The 13,449-nt window shown below is 42.2% G+C and overlaps 1 pseudogene; it reads left to right on the top strand.

The window, feature by feature from the left end:
* Positions 1 to 9,307: 9,307 nt before the first annotated feature.
* On the top strand, positions 9,308 to 13,099 carry LOC141325866 (uncharacterized; annotated as a pseudogene).
* Positions 13,100 to 13,449: the final 350 nt, after the last annotated feature.

Genomic DNA, 13,449 nt, shown 5'->3' with positions numbered 1-13,449 from the left:
TTTTCTTCCCACGTCAGCCATTGACCATGCCAGGGATACACAACCTAAATGCTTTCCATTGTCCTCAAGAATTTTAAAACTGCTTTTAAAATGCAAGATAGGCTAATATATTTAAAATGGCCACATACACACCGAAATACACATGCATATGCATGTACAGTAAATAAAGATTTAAGTTGTAATATACTGTAATTGTAAATAACAAGAGTCGAAATCTAGTTTAAAAAAAATGAACATGATTTCTTGGTTTGTAATTTTGAGGTGACATACTGTAGAATAACACTAATCTTTTCTTGAATTCAGTGATAAAACAAGACAAAATACATCTACACAAATTATTGAAACTGTTTCTTAGACTTACTTAATAAAGGCTTCACATAGACACTTTAAAATACATACAAGGTGCTTATAAAAGCCATACATAAATAGAATTTAAGCAATTTCAACTTTTTTATTGTAAGTTATCCTAGATTTAAATTGACTTTTAAAGTCAGTTTAATGTTACTGAAGTTTAAAGGAGCCCAATTGAATTCAATGAACTTAACTTTTAAAGTTCTGACTTAATGGCACTAAATGGCCAGATCTTTGACTTCATTGCTTATGTTTTAAAATGAGATAAAATCGCATTACAAGTGTTGTTTGTGTTCTCCTCTTGCTCACATGCTGCTGTTTGATAAAAGGATTATAGCTTTCTACTGCCATCTAGTGTGTCGGCTGTATGAAAAGTGTCTGTCCCAAACACAGAAACATGACTTGCAGAAACATGACTTGCAGGTCCATTTGTGGCATTTTAAAAAGTGGGAGATTAACAACAAAAAAAAACAGTCTAACATCTGTAATTCTAAAGACTAATGTTGTAATATACTGTAATTGTAAATAACAAAAAAAAAGTCAGAAATCTAGTTTTAAAAAGTGAATATGATTTCTTGATTTGTAATTTTGAGGTGACATATTGTAGAATAACACTGTAAACTTTTCTTTATTTCAGTGATAAAACAAGACAAAATACATCCACACAAATTATTTCAACTGTTTATTAGACTTAATTAATAAAGTCTTTACATAGACACTTTGAAATACATACAAGGTGCTTACAAAAGCCTTTGAAACCTTTAGAAAGCCATACACTGTGGAAACCACTTCTGGAAGCATTTGGAGAAGATCTCAGCCTTTTAGTTCTATGAGAAACTTATAACATGGAACCTACAAGTTCCGGCAAGAACTCTAAAGGCATAGTTCTTCCAGTAACCCCATCAAAGTAAAGTGCCAACTGAAGTTTGATGAGTACAAGCAACTATGAAACATATAGTTATATAGTTCCAGAGTGTTCCTCTAGTGTGGAAATTTAAGAAACCTTTTTCATTCAGCAAAACACCCCTAATGACAGTTTGAGTAACAAATGTTACAGTGAATTACACTAAATTAGTTTATTAGTTTATGATAACTAAAGAAATGACAGAGAGAGCTAATATGTTACTATTGTTACTGCTTTAAATAGCATCCTTACCACATTTAGGTCGATAGGTCGATAGATAGATAGATAGATAGATAGATAGATAGATAGATAGATAGATAGATAGATAGATAGATAGATAGATAGATAGATAGATAGATAGATAGATAGATAGATAGATAGATAGATAGAACACGTTACAAAGTGCAGTTGCTAGCCATGCTGGTAACGGCAACCATTGCAGCTCCTAAAGCCCCCACGACAGCTTGACCTGCCAAATGGATTCCAGCAGCACCTGATGACATAAATTCAGTTGTCAGTTGAAAGGGTTTGTGTATTTGCCCCGTGCATATATCACATTGTTAAACAGGTAAAAGATTTTTTTTAATCTGAAATGTGACTCACCAGCAGCAATTCCACCTGCAGTGAAACCTGCAGCTGCTAGAACAGCAGGAGCTGCAGCGACTGCTATTGGTGGAATCACATAATATTATAAGCACATTATATATGCAGGTTAGTGAATCACGTCGCACCCTACTGTATAAAGACCGTTTAAATGGGATTTAAATCGTTTATATATGCAACTAAAACATTTCCCCCCTTTTTTACAGAAAAGGCTTAAAAGGATAGTTCACCCAAAAATGAAAATTTGATGTTTATCTGCTTACTCCCAGGGCATCCAATATGTAGGTGATTTTGTTTCTTTAGCAGAACACAAACGGAGATTTTTAACTCAAAGCGGTGCAGTCTGTCAGTCATATAATGGCAGTGGATGGGCACCAGACCTTTAACAGTAAAACAAAACATGCACAGACAACTCCAAATTACACCCTGCGGCTTTTGACGACACATTTGTCCTTCATGTCCTAAGACACTAAAGGATCGTTTTGTGTGAGAAACTGAACAGTGTTTACATCATTTTTTACCTTTGATACACAGCCACGTCCATCTGTCCTGAGCACGAGCTCATCATCCGGCTCGTTACACGTGTACTCGCTCTGGCGTAGTATACGCAAACACCATAAGGGGAAATCGGGGAAAAGTCCCGGATGAGTTTGCGCAAGCAAACCTAATCTTTTAGCTTTAAATTGGTTTGAACAATCAGGATAAGCGAAAGTAATTACCATTTTGAACAGCCGCTATACCCACAATCTCTGTGCACTGTGTAAACGCGACAGATAGCTTCCGGTGTTTGCGTATACTACGCAAAAGCGCGTTCACATGTAACGAGCCAGATGCTGAGCTCGTGATCAGAGTTGGACCTGGCTGTGTATAAGGTAAAAAATGATGTAAATACTGTTCAGGTTTTTGCAAAAACCGATCGTTTCGTGTCTTAGGACATCAATGTATAGTCACGAGCCGCAGGTCGTAATTTGGATTTGTCTGTGCATGTTTTGTTTTACTATTAACGGTTTGTGCCCATCCATTGCCATTATATGGCTGACAGACTGCACTGCTTTGAGTTAAAAAATCTTTGTTTGTGCTCTGCTGAAGAAACAAAGTCACCTACATCTTGGATGCACTGGGGGTAAGCAGATAAACATCAAATTTTCATTTTTGGGTGAATTATTTCTTTAAGCGTCCCAGACTAAAATGTAAATCGGAGCTGTTTCAACTGAAAGAAACTTGCACTGGTTTTGTCTTTGTTTTGTCTCAGGATGCACACCAGTAATGTTTTTTTCTAAGTCACGTTTATAAAAAAATACTTAAATGTACTAAGTGAACTATGGCCTGTCTGTGAAAACCAGACCTTTATATCTATATTGATTCGATATTGGATCGCAATTTTTTTTATTTCCTTCTTACCTGTCCCTAAACCCGCTCCAATAAGCGTAACTAGGGAAAAGAAAAAAAAACAAACAAGTAAACTGTTTGTCAGTTAAGACACAAACATTTAAAATTCTAGTTTTTTTACAATAGCCTATACTTACCAGGATCCATCTTCGAATTCGAGCAAACTCAGGATGCTCTTGCTTTACACTGGAGCTCTTGCTTGTGACAGCTTGCTTTTATAATTTAGTAGGCAGCTACTTTTTAAGAATGGAAACCGAAACTGAGGCCTTACTAAAGGCTTACTTACTAGAAATGACGTGTCACTCGTATAGTTTTGAATAGGGAAAAATCGGATGACTCATACCCTGAAGAATGTTTTGCATTTCAGGTCTCCAGTGTTTCCAGTCAAAGTAGTGTATATTCTGAGCTTATAATTTTAAAGTAAACATATAAAATTGTTTTTAAAAAGCACCAGTCCATCTTTTTTTTACAGTCTGCGAAGCCCCGGCTTCTCAATGAAACAGCCAATTTTTGATTAGTAAAGTCAGCGAGTCACAGCAGCTGTCTTTAGAAGTCTGAAAAATAAGCTTAAAAACTTTTGGGTTTGGGGAGAGATTTATTTCTATTATTAAAATGTTTCATAGAGGCATCAATAGCTCTGTTAATTTATATCCAAATACTTCCAAAAGATTTCCTATTTGTAGAGGAGTGCGCCAAGGTTGTCCTATATCCCCTTTTTTATTTTTTCTAGTAGTAGAGTTTCTTTCCATTAAAATTTTTAACTCTCTGTTTAAGGAATTACCATCTTTAGTAAAGAAATTAGATTATCTCAGTTGGCAGATGATACTGTTATCTTTTTGAGAGACAAAGAACAGTTGCCTGCTGCTTTGTAGTTAGTAAATTCATTTTCTGGTGCTTCTGGATTAATGCTAAATGTAACAAAATGTGAAATATTGTCTCTTTAAGAGTCACAAGAAAAAGTTTTATGTAATATCCCGATTGAAAAAAAGATAAAATATTTAGGAATAAGTATTACAAAGGATTTAACAGAGAGGCAAGAATAAAAAATTTCCCCTAAACAAACAAAAAAAGCTCAAAATATCTACAAAAATTAGCTTCAAAGGGATTTTTGCTTAAAGGTTTTTATGATTGATTTTCATTCATATATAGTTTCTCTTCAAAGCATCGATAGTAAAAAAAAGTAAAGATACAATTGTATCTGCTAAAGAGTTAAAGTTGATCAAAAAGTGAATGTATATACATTGTAAATGTGTATGTATATATGTATATATTTTTTTGTCAAATTGTATCTTTGTATACTTATATCTAAATTGTAAAGTGTAAACCCTATATATATATATTTTTTTTGTTATTCTTTATTTTCATTTTATTTGAATGTCCTGTTATATTTGTATATATTTTTGTTATAGTTTGTTAATAAAAAAATTAAAAAAAAAAAAAAAAAATAAGCTTAACGCTATTGGAGAACAAGGAACAATATTTATGAGGCAGTTCTTGACAGATTTCATTGGTGATTTCAAATATGAAATGTAATAGTTTTGGAGAATTTGATGTTTCCCCATTCAAAGAGATAGGAGCTTCACTTGCATGCCAGAAAGGCGTTTCAAAGATGGCTGCCGAGTGAAAGGACTTGCCCTAAAGGGACTTACAAATGACTAGACAGTTTAATCAAGACTACAGTAGTCAACAATCGAAGTGGATCTTTTGGTCTTAGGACAAATTTGATGAAAGGTTTTGATCCACTTCGAATGACTACTGTATACACCTTTTTTATGAAGTGCTTTATAAAACAGAGGTTAATTTAAAGCAGTTTCACATGCTAGATATTAACAAAACCAGTGATTCCAACTGTATCAAGCATAAAAAATGCCAACATGTTTGACACAGGTGCGTAACGTCTGGGTATGCAGGTTGTCGAGCCGAGGGGGAACTTTTAATTGAAACGAGGGAACGAATAGAGTCCTGCATGAGCCCAGCCCTCCCCCGAAAAGCTCAGCCCAGCCCTTGTCTGACAACTTATCAGAACAGAGCCCCTGTTGAAGCCATTAAAATAGTTAAGTTTTGGATTTTAATGACAAAGTGACTAGATTTTGTTTAGTTTCTTTATTAAGTTAATTTAGAAATATGTTTAAAACATTTTCTGTTTGTTAAATTCAAGCTTTTGTTTTTTCAAGTAACAACCAAGCGGCCAGCAACAAGTTGAGCATCTTTGATCAATTTAGCCTTGCCTAAAATAAAATCTATAGACATAAAACACTTGATGCATTTCACAATAATAATTTAAACATTTAACCTAGATAAATGTGTGCTGTTAGACGGATATCCAATTGTTTGTGTGGAGAGTGGAAGCTAAAGGTTTTTGCTTGTAAGAGTAATACATCATTCGGAACTGCAAAAGGTCCCAATATCAATAAAACGTTATGCTTCTGTAAAATAGCTATAAGAAAACAAACGTGCTTTCTGCCGTCTCTGTTTTGAGGAGGAGCGCTTCACAAAAATGATCCGAGACACAGCAAATATTTATCTCAAAGACGTGATAAATGTATATAATGCTTTAAATTAATTTACTAAAAAGGGTTGTTGGCTTTTCTGATGTTGTTACTATTATTATGACTTATTTACAAGTTCTATTGTTTTATTTATTTTTATTCATTTGACCTGGTCGTTTTCCAATTATTATCAGAAATATTTGCACTTCAAAAAAAATGTACCTCTAGTGGTGATTTTATGTTTAGATTGCAAAATTTGTCTAATATTTTTATTATTACAAGAGGAAGAAAATGTTTTGATACATCAACTTTTAGTTCTGGAAATATCCTTTTGGTGCTTCCAAAAGAGAGGTGATTATTTATTCATTGTATCAACCCATTTGGAGTAGCTTTAACAACTTCTTAAAATTCTTTAAGGGGAATGGTAAAGTTGTGAACATGCATAAATTCTTCATAAGACAAAATGTTTCCACTCTCATAAAACATATATCCATAACAAAATACATATTCCTTTCAAACCACCTGTGCAAAAATAATGATTAGAAGTAATGAGACAGTTATTCCATAAAAGCATTTTGTGGGGAGAAAAGTTGTGATGGAAACAAAATGTCCAAGCCAATAATACTTGCTGGTAAAATCTTAATTGGTAACTTTCCTGGAAAAGTTGCATCTAAGAAGTAAGGATAACCCTCCAAGTTTTTGAAAGATACGCTATGGGATAAAGAACCATGGAATTATTATTTTTTTAGACAATTTATTAGCCAATTAAGTTTAAAAGTATTGTTGATGTCTAAAAAATCTATCATCTCTAAGCCACCTTCTACTCTTTTGCATGAAACAATGTCCTTTTTTAACTGGTAAGGTTTATTTTTCCATATAAAATCTAAGAAGGATTTATTGATATCTTTGGAAATTTCATCACTAACATACATGGAAAGAGCAGAGTAAACAAATCTAGAAAGGCCCTCAGTCCCAAAAATAGAGAGAGAATCTGAAATTTCCAATTCTGTTCCAATTCTGTTTCCATGTTGCCTCTTTCCTTTTTTATTTCCTTTGTTTAAAAGCCAAATGACTGGGCCAGATTACATAGCAGTTACGCAATTCTTTTAGGTTGGCAGTTTCGTTTTCTGAAAAGGATCCACCCAGAAACTCTCACAACACTGCAGCCAGTTCAAAAAGTGCATCAACCCAGCTGACTTAAAATGGAATTATGTAAGTGTAACTACCTGCTAACACTACAGAATTTTTAATATTCATTTATTAATTACAAATATGTATTTGTTTTCTTCTAGGTACAGTGATTGCAGCTAGTGTAGGAGCAGGTAGATTTTTGTTACATTTATTCAACGTGACGAGAAGTTCTCAGTACAAATGTTAATATAATGTAATTGTTTTAAGTGTCATTTAGATTCATCTGAGCCAGTAGGTTTTTACAAATATGCCTTGTTTACACCAATAGGAGTAGCGGTTGCTTCAGCTCCTGTTTTTTTAGCAGCGGTCGGTTTCACCGCAAGTGGAATCGCTGCAAGTTCTCTTTCAAACAATCGCTCGGTATCTCACTATGGGAAACGCCCCCAGGCGTGATAGACTACGGAAGCACCAATTACACCACATCTGTCCGGAGGATAGACCAATCACAGCTCATACAAGGAGCCCACCCCTCTCCCTATATATACAGCTGTGATCCCCAAAAACGGCATTCTTGTTCTCTTCCCCGTGAGGACTTTCCATCAGCACCTAGGCTGCGCTGCTTCAGTTCCTAAACGTGCCGTCAAGGTCGACGTTGCCGAACGCAGTGTAGTCAAATAAATCTGTTACGGATTCTCTGCTCGTTACTGAGTTTTTATTTGCCTGGTTATAAAATCTGTTGCGGATTTTCGGCTCGTCACTGAGCTCTTTGCATTACTGTTATTAGTGGTGTTTCCTATCCTAGCTAACGCGTTAAGGCGAGCTGAGTTTAGGAGATTTTGACTCACCATGTCGGTGTCCAAAGTCGCTGCGGAGAAGGGAAAGGAGGCCCCTTCGCGCTCATGTCCGGCAGCATGTGGATTTATGATCTCGGGCAGGGATCCGCATCCGATGTGTATCGCATGCATGGGCGTAAAGCATGCTCAGGCTGCGCTGGCGGATGCGGAAAGTTGCCCGCACTGTCGGGTAATGCCGGTCAGGATTCTAGAGAGAAGGCTTCGAGTGGCGGCATCTTCCAAAGACGATCCGGTTCTCTCCGCTGTCCCTCATTCCGTTAAGGGGGCCCAACCTTCTCCCCCGCGTGATCTTTCTTCGTGGGGAGATATAATGGATTCGGAGTCTCCGGAGTTTGCACCGCTTTTCGACCAGCAGCTGCTGGCGGGCGGCGATGAGGTTGAGGGAGATGAAGAGGAGGATGAGGAGATGCTAGCTCGCCTCCTCCGAGACGAGCCGGATGATGAGGAAGATGATGCTATCCTGTCGGCAGCCCAAACATCCAGGCCAGTGAGTGTGCAAAGTGGCGATATGGCATCGACGGTGGGGGATTGCGACTTAGTTGAGGTCTGTAAGCGTGCAGCAGCTAAGCTTGACATCCCTTGGCCCGTAACTCCTGGGGATCCGGGAGTTAAACGAGATATCTATGACGGGAAAAGGCTCCCGTCCCGCCTTCCCACGGCAAAACAACTGCTCCCCGCTTTGCCGGCGTGCATAGCAGAGATGAAGCGCTCATGGGATAAACCTTTTTCTCATCGCGTGCCCGTCAAGGGCTACTCGTCTCTTGATGTGAGTGAAATGGAGGGGCTTGGGCTCTCTAACCCTCCCACGGTCGAGCAGTCAGTGGCCCACCACCTGCATCCGAACAGGCGGACCACTCTCTCATCGGCCAGCCCCTCCCTCCCTGGGAAAATGGAACGCTTTACCGCTTCCATGTACCAGAAGATTTATAAGTCATCTGCGTTAGCGGTGAGGGCATTGAATGTCACGTCCTTGTTGATGGCTTACCAAGCTGAATTATTGGAGGAGCTGGGCACGCAGCTCGATGCCGGAAATCCAAACCCGGCGGTCTGGGAGGAGATCTGCAACATTACAGATCTCAATCTGCGCACCTCACGTGGTGCGGTGCAAAGCAGCGGCCGTTCCATGGCTCTCGCTGTCGCGGGCGAGAGGTCGCTGTGGTTAAATCTGTCGAGTATTGGTGACAGGGAGAAACTGGATTTTCTTGACGCTCCTGTAGACTCGACTGGGCTGTTCGGCCCGGCCGTCGCGGCGATGAGACAGAGGTGCGACCTCCAGAAGAAGGAGGGTGAGGCGTTCGACATCTGTCTGCCTCGTAAAAGAGCTTCCCGTCCTCCTGTTCCCCCTCGGCCTGTTCCTCCGACACAGAACAGGAGGTTTTTGAATGCGTCCAGAACTGCAAAACCCCAGAGCACCGAGCAGCCAGCCCGCCCCCCTGCTGTTCCGAATGCTAAACCGTGGGGAAAGCAGTCATTCGCGGCAGCGGCCGCAAAGTCCAGGTCCGTTAACCCTTCCAGCAAAAAGAAGAGGGACACCTAGGACACAGGCTCCGCAGGGGAGGGACGGGCAGCACCTAGGGTTTTCTGCGATGTCCTCTCCCGAGTCCACCACGTCTGTTCTCCCACCCGCGAAGAAGCGGAGGATGTGGATTTTGGACGGAGAAACGGTTCTAAGTTGTGTTCAGGCCAGTTCAGTTTCCCCTCAACACACAAAGTTCCGTGGATTGCTGACAGCAATTCCACATGTTCAAGGGCTGAGAACGCAACCATCAAACAAGTGTGGTGTGCGGAGTTCAAGCACAAGTTCACAAGTGTATTGTCACAAAGCACTTCAGCCCCTGGGTTCACAGTCAATAAAAACACCCCTGTCGCATCCAGGCTCAATGCCGAGGGCGCAGGGAGACAAAAACATGATAATATCAAAGAACCAAGAGATAATTCGGTCTCTGAGCCACACAGATCATGGCCGTTTTTCTCTCTGTCCACTAGATGGCGCCAGCGCTCCATCTATGGAATCGGTTCATCCGAACCCTCTGGCTCTTCATCAGGAGGCATGGAGAGAGTGTTCTCCGCACCCGTGGGTCCTTACGACTGTAACCAGGGGTTACAGGCTTCAGTTCGCTGTAAAACCCCCTCCTTTCAACGGGGTTATAGCGTCTGCAGCAAACGGGTGTCACGGTACTGTGATCAACCGGCTTCTCATGTCTCGTGCATTGTGAGTTTGTCTATGTTGTTCGTCACGCTCTCTGCGCAGCTGCCAATCAGTCCCGCACCAGCTGCAGCTCATCATCCCGGTCTATTTATACTCACCTCATTCTCTCTTCCTCTGTCAGATGATTCACCCCGGACCTCGTTCGTGTTGTGTTTTCCCTGCCTGTCTCTGGAGTCTTCGTCGCTGGATGTTGTCTGTGTCTTCGTGTGATCTTCACTGTTTGTCACGACACCTCCGCGCACCTCTCTGGATTATTCACGCCGTTTCACCGTCATCGACCATCAGCCCTTGCACCATTCATCCGAGAGACATTCATCATCATTGCACTGAGTTTACCATCTGTTTCACTTCAATAAACATTGTTCACCTGCATTTGCTTCCTCCTCTTTGTATATCATCACAACGGGGATTCAGCTCGGGTGTTAGAAGCGGAAATATCCTCCCTTCTAGAGAAAAGAGCTATAAGACGAGTTCCAGTGGGGGAAACTCAGAGGGGTTATTACTCCCGTTATTTTCTAATTCCAAAGAAAGACGGGGGACTGCGCCCGATACTGGATCTACGTGCTCTAAACAAGCACTTAAGGGAGTACAAATTCAGGATGCTCACAGTCGTGGCTCTCACTCGTTCAATCCGCCGGGGAGATTGGTTTGCCACGGTCGATCTCAAGGATGCGTACTTTCATATAAGCATCTATCCGGCGCACAGGAAATATCTCAGGTTTTCCTTTCAGAACGAAGTGTACGAATTTGTTACTCTCCCGTTCGGGCTCAGCCTCGCTCCACGGGTGTTCAGCAGATGCATAGAAGCAGCATTATCTCCTCTGAGACACAGGGGTCTCAGAATATCTGCTTATTTGGACGATTATCTGATCTGCGCTCATTCGAGGGAGCGCGCGGAGCGAGACATAGAGATGCTCACGTCTCATCTCACGAATCTGGGGTTCAGGATCAACTTTGCCAAAAGCCAGCTGATCCCGTCCCAGGAGATAGAGTATCTAGGCTTGCGAATAGACTCGGTGGAATATCGCGCTATGCTCTCGAAAAGGAGGATAATGGCGTTTTATCAGTGCCTAGCCCAGTTTCGCGTGGGAAACCTGGTCTCGTACAGGACCTGTCTCCGCCTTATGGGCATGATGGCTTCGTCTCTGTCTGTGGTTCCGCTGGGCTCGCTGAAAATGAGGAGCTTCCAGCATTGGGTTGCAGCGAAGCGTCTGTGCCCATGCCGGCACCTCGCACGCAGAGTGAAAATTACCACGGAGTGCGTGATGGCGCTTCATCAGTGGAGAAACCCCTGTGTATTCCGGACAGGAATCTTGATGGGGAGCGTGTCTCTGAGAAAAGTAGTGACTACGGACGCATCCCTAATGGGATGGGGAGCTGTTTTTCAGGGCAGATCGGTAAACGGTCGTTGGACGCCTCAATTTCGCAGACTTCACATAAACATGCTGGAGTTAATGGCAGTCTTTCTAGCGCTGAAACATTTTCGTCCATTCTTGGAGGGTTTTCATGTTCTAGTCAGGACAGACAACACAACAGTGGTGGCATATATCAATCGCCAAGGGGGAACGCGTTCGTTGCAACTGCACAATCTAGCGCGCAAGCTGATTGTCTGGAGCGCAGCGCATTTCAGTTCGCTGCGCGCAACGCACGTCCCGGGAGTCCTGAATGTGGGAGCGGACCTCCTGTCGAGGGGCAACCTGTTATATGGAGAATGGGTACTCCACTCGCAGGTGGTGAATCAGATCTGGGAAATATACGGCAGGGCTGCCGTAGATCTATTCGCCTCGCGAGCAAACGCAAAATGTCCGCTGTATTTCTCTCTCAGAGACGAAAGTGCACCCTTGGGTGTGGATGCGCTGGCACACCCGTGGCCGAACGTGTTGCTATACGCGTTCCCACCACTGAGTCTAATTTCTCCCACCCTAGACAGAATAAGAGAAAACGGATTATCTCTCCTTCTGATAGCCCCTCATTGGCCAGGGAGGCTGTGGCTGGCAGAGATTGTCCAACTCCTTTGGGGAGAGCCCTGGCAACTCCCGTTGCGTCGGGACCTGCTGTCCCAAGCGGAGGGGCAAATTTTTCACCCCCATCCGGAACGGATGAATCTTTGGGTCTGGCCCGTGAAGGGTTGAATCTAAACGCACTCGGACTTCCCCAGGAGGTCATAAATACTATACAGAGTGCTAGAGCTCCATCAACGCGCTCGCTGTATGATTTGAAATAGCGGGTCTTTGATGACTGGTGCACTCGTAAAGGAGTTATTCCTTTTCAGTGTGCGGTGAGTGAGGTTCTCTGTTTCTTGCAAAGCTTACTGAACAATGGGAGAGCGTTCTCTACCATTAAGGTTTACCTGGCTGCAATTTCAGCCTGTCATGTGGGCTTCGAAGGAGTTTCAGTGGGCCGGCACCCTCTTATAGGCCGTTTTATGAAGGGGGTGAGGCGTTTGAGACCAGTGTCGAAGCGACTGGTCCCATCATGGGATTTGTCTATGGTCTTGAATGCTTTGACTCAGACCCCGTTTGAGCCTCTGGAAAGTGTTCATATTAAGTTCCTATCATTGAAAACGGTCTTACTACTTGCTTTAGCCTCAGCTAAGCGAGTGGGGGAGTTACATGCCTTGTCGGTTCATCAAACATGTCTAAAATTTAGTCCGGATGACAGCAAAGTTACACTGCTGCCAAACCCAGCTTTTGTTCCCAAAGTCAGTGATTCAGCTTATAACTGCTCTGCTTTGGAGTTACGTGCTTTCTACCCTCCTCCATTTTCTTCAGAGGAGGAGAGGAAATTGCACACTTTGTGTCCTGTACGAGCGTTACGCTTTTATGTAAACAGGACACAGTCGTTCAGGAAAAATGATCAATTATTGGTTTCATGGGCCACTCATTGTAAGGGTAAGCCGATCTCCTCGCAGCGCCTCTCCCATTGGATGGTCGAGGCGATCGAACTAGCCTATACATCTATGGGTCTTCAGGCCCCAGAGGGCCTTCATGCACATTCCACACGAGGTATTTCTACCTCATGGGCCCTGTTCAAGGGGATTTCAGTGGGAGATATTTGTGCGGCGGCTAGTTGGGCTTCACCCCATACATTTATCAGATTTTACCGTCTTGATGTCACTGTGCCTTCATTGGCTCATGCAGTTCTTAGAGTTGGCTCTTTGGAGGACTAAAGTCTTGTCTTCCCTTTTCGAGTCTGTTCAGGCGGCTTCGGAAAGCATGCGTTACGGGAGTTGGCTATATCATTCCCATAGTGAGATACCGAGCGATTGTTTGAAAGAGAACATTAGGTTACTTGCGTAACCCCGGTTCTCTGAGAACAGAGCGAGGTATCTCACCAGGCTTCCCTTCTCGCATAACACGGGGGAAGAGCGTGCTTAGAATGCCGTTTTTGGGGATCACAGCTGTATATATAGGGAGAGGGGTGGGCTCCTTGTATGAGCTGTGATTGGTCTATCCTCCGGACAGACGTGGTGTAATTGGTGCTTCCATAGTCTATCACGCCTGGGGGCGTTTCCCATAG

Source organism: Garra rufa, chromosome 2 (assembly GCF_049309525.1).
Source record: "Garra rufa chromosome 2, GarRuf1.0, whole genome shotgun sequence".
Taxonomy (NCBI): domain Eukaryota; kingdom Metazoa; phylum Chordata; class Actinopteri; order Cypriniformes; family Cyprinidae; genus Garra; species Garra rufa.
This window is presented reverse-complemented; position numbering and strand designations above follow the sequence as displayed.